This window comes from Gorilla gorilla, chromosome 6, assembly GCF_029281585.2.
Source record: "Gorilla gorilla gorilla isolate KB3781 chromosome 6, NHGRI_mGorGor1-v2.1_pri, whole genome shotgun sequence".
Taxonomy (NCBI): Eukaryota; Metazoa; Chordata; class Mammalia; order Primates; family Hominidae; genus Gorilla; species Gorilla gorilla.
In genome coordinates this window covers 33,258,329-33,262,388 of record NC_073230.2, presented here as the reverse complement: position 1 = coordinate 33,262,388, position 4,060 = coordinate 33,258,329, and the positions used below count along the sequence as shown (strand labels likewise).

The 4,060-nt window shown below is 40.7% G+C and overlaps 1 long non-coding RNA gene across 1 annotated transcript; it reads left to right on the top strand.

Annotated features, from left to right (window-relative positions):
- The first annotated feature begins 342 nt into the window (after positions 1-342).
- Positions 343-1,001, top strand: LOC115935410 (uncharacterized). The gene is made up of 2 exons (XR_004071048.3): positions 343-522; positions 731-1,001. It is a non-coding gene; the product is annotated as an uncharacterized lncRNA (long non-coding RNA).
- Positions 1,002-4,060: the final 3,059 nt, after the last annotated feature.

Sequence of the window (4,060 nt, the reverse complement as noted above, 5' to 3'; positions counted from 1 at the left end):
AAGGACCCAGCACATGGTAATTTTTGTAATTGAAGTATCCCAGGGATTCCAGGGTACATGAACAATCCATAAAACAGGAATGAGACCACACAAAAACACAACCATGGCTCCAGGCGGGCACGGTTGAAAAGAAGCAGACTTTTAGCAGTAGGAAGCAGGGAGCTTGCATCAGAGGATCTTTGTAAATGCCCCTCTAAAATTAAAGTCCTCTCTAAGCTCCTTCCAGGTAAAAATGTTGTTTACTGGGGCTGAAGGCTGTGAAACACGAGCAATACAGAGAGGAAGACAAAAAGACTGGTGAGGTCATGACCTTGAGCCTTTTTGTTTTCTTTCTCAAGGTCTTTTACATGCATCGTTGGATTGCAGTCTCAAGCCTGGGATTCCAACGGAATTAACGTCCATTGAAAACTTACTGTGCTCAAGGCACAGAACGGGGTAGTTTTATACACATTTCCCCATTTGGATTTTTCAAAGACAACATCTAATCATCCCCAGAGAAATTTCAGCTGAGAAGACAGGATGGTGAGACAGTTTCTAAGTCTGTCCTAGACACAATTGTCTTTGCAAGTCCTCTGCCACAGTCAAAGGTGCTTTCTTGCCTACCTACTGGTAAAATCCTTGACTGTCCGATTTCTCTAAATAACTATAATTGGAGCAATCAGATCATTAAAAAAAAAAACAGCAGGAGAGATGTTAATGTTCTAAAATACAGTTTCCATTCTAATTGCAGATGAAGTGCCCTGGGGGCCAGAGTCCAGACAAGTATTTTGGCACCTCCAAGGACTGGCAGAACACAGAGAGGAAAAGAGAGACCCTGTTATCTTTCCGCAGGGGTGGCCGTTCAAACTCTCAGAGATGGAAGTTAAGATTTCCTTTGGTATAAGTGGCAGTTTGACTGGCTGCAAGGAGAGCCTCAGTTTGTTTAATTTGGAGTAAAATTTTATGAGTTAATCTCTAGTGAGGGAAAGCAGCAGTAAACACAGAACATACTGGTCATTATTCTAAGTATTTCTACATTCTTTCTCATGCATGAAAGGAGAAAAAAAGTCACAAAAATGAGGAGGCATGGTGCTCAAACATGTGTGTGTGCGTGTGTGTGTGTGTGTGTGTGTGTGTGTATGATTTTGTTTTGATCAAACCATCTGGTGTGCAGCATACCCCAGGATGTGAAGGCAAACATTTACCAAGAGATTCACATGATTTCTGCTGTGTATACTCATATTTGTAGAAGACGCTTATGTTTTCAGAAAGTGGAGATAAACATAGATCTCTCTGCATTTATTAATGCAGCCCCAGTTCTTTGCAGACCAAACCGTTATTTATTTTAGTGGGCCTTAGAAACTCAGGTGTGTTAAAAAGCCAGAGAGACATGCACAATCTGGAAATGATCAGTGTCATGCCTGAGGAAAACGTTACCGTGCTCCTCAAGTTTAATAATATGGGCAAAAAATTCAGGGATATTGCGATACGATGGTGTGCTGAAAAGTGGATTAAATCTCGATTAAATCACAACATAAATAATGCCTTAACTAAAAATGTTAAAGGCGAACTTGAAATGGTCTTAAAAACAAAAGAGGTAATTTACCTGATTTATCAGGGGAGAGAAAAAGTAGCTTGGTGTGCGTTCTGTGGATTTCATGTTTAATGGGATGGACTTTTAGGGAAATGGCTGGGGGTTTGAGGAAGCTAAACGAAAAACCCCTATATGCTGGCTGGAGTTTTAAGAAGATAGAGGGAGGGAAAAATCACCCATCAACCAACCAACCAAACCAAACCAAGAGTCTGAGTGCCCCAGCACTGGAAGCAAGACAATTGTTTCCTAGGGGACTCCTGGCTACCAGGAGGCTGCTCAATAAGGGAGCGCTTAAACTTCAAAAAGGAAAAAGCAGATTTATTAGGAGGCACACATGAGGCTTTAAGGGAATGCTCCTGGTAAGTGGGACTCCTGCTGTTCTCATTCTTGTGCCTTTGTATTGCTGAAAACCCTTCTGCAAGATCCAAATATGCCTTTGGTTTTTTTTTTTTTCCACATGTGTTGTCACTTGAACATTTTACACCACCCATCTCTCTGAAAAGTTCAGGATGTAGGGTACTTCCTTTTGAAGGTCTCTCAATTCTTCATAAGGAACTGATCATATTCAGCTTCACTATGGGGGGGCAGTCCTGGGGTGGGCTGGGGGTGCTGGGACACATGTTCCTAGTGGGTCGTGTGTCCCCGTGGGCAAAGGATAACACCTCTTGGGGCTCAGTTTCCTCATCAGTAAATAGAGAATCTGCTCTTTAAGGGCCTTGCCAGGTCTAAGATCCTGTGATTCTCAGTAGGCCAGAAAACACAACTTCTGAGCAATCAAACCTCTGAGTGACAGGATGGAATATTTTGCCAAAGGTCATGCAGCAAATGCTTGTCAGTCCTAAAAAGAACTTGAGACTGTACCTGTCTTGTGACAGCTGGACTCTGACATCTGACAAGGCAGGGGACTTTGCAGGGCAATGGCCACGCTTGTCTTGCTGACCATTGTCTGCCTAGAGCATGTGCCATGTAGTAGGCAGAAGATATTTGTGAAATCAATCAATGAAAGTTTAAATAGAGAAATAAGGGATTTCCTAGGAGCAACTCAGTTTTGAGAGTCGAGTTCTCTCAGCTGTCTGGCGGGGAACCCCATGCAAGCAGTTAGCATGAATTTGGTGTGGAGGAGGGTAGATGCCCCAGCATGCTAGAAAAAGACTTGGCAGAATGATAGTTTGAGAGATTAAAACATTTCTGTCATTGAGACTGATGGCAGAGCCTGGACTACTGTGTCACTGATCCAGACACAAAGTGTGATAATTCTGGAGGCATTACAAGGAAAATTGGATGATAGCTTTGACTCTGGACATTGATGAGTAAATTGACAAACCTTGAACTGTCTAGGGTTGTGCAAGAGTCACCAAGACTGATCAGACAGATGAAGAAAGTATGTTGCTTGCTTGAGACTCTTCATAAAACACAAGTCACGTGTCTTTGAATTAGCACGTTGTGACACACTAGACACACACCAACAGGAAAGGAAAGCTTTGGGAGATGATACTTATCTTTATTCTGTGCAATACAATCTGATATTTTATGTTCTATTTTGTTTTTATTTTAGTTTTTTCTTTATGAAAAATTTTAATTTTTAATTTTTATGGGTATATAATAGGTGTATACATTTATGGGGTACATGACATATTTTGCTACAGATATAAAATGTTTAATCACATCAGGGTAAATGGGGATATTCATCATCTCAAAAATCCATCATGTGTATGTGTTATGAACATTCCAGTTGTACTCCCTTAGTTATTCTAAAATGTACAGCAAATATTGCTGACTGTAGTCGCTCTGTTATGCTATCAAGTATTAGATCTTATTCATTATATATAACCATATTTTTGTGCCCAATAACCATCCCCATTTTCCATCTCCCCACACTACCCTTCCCAGCCTCTGGTAACTATCATTCTAGTCTCTATTTTGATGGGTTCAATTGTTTTAACTCCCCCAAAATGAGTGAGAACATGCAAAGTTTGTCTTTCTGTGTCTGGCTTATTTCACTTAACATAATGCCCTCTAGTTCCATCCATGTTACAAGTGACAGGATCTTATTCATTTTCATGGCTGAATAGTACTCCATTGTGTATATGGACCACAGTTTTTTTATTCATTCGTCTGTTGGCAGACACTTAGGTTGCTTCCAAATCTTGGCTATTGTGAATAACATAGGAATGCAGATATCTCTTTGATATACTGATTTCCTTCTTTTTGGGTATATACCTAGCAATGGGATTGCTGGATCCTATGGTAGCTCTATTTTTAGTGTTTGAGGAACCTCCATACAGTTCTCCATAGTGGCTGTACTAATTTACATTCCCACCAACAGTGTGCGAGGGTTCCCCTTACTCCACATACTTGCCGGCATTCATTATTGCCTGTCTTTTGGATAAAAGCCATTTTAACTGGGATGAGATGATATCTCATTGTAGTTTTGATTTTCATTTCTCTCTCAGATGATCAATGATGTTGAGGATCTTTTCATATGCC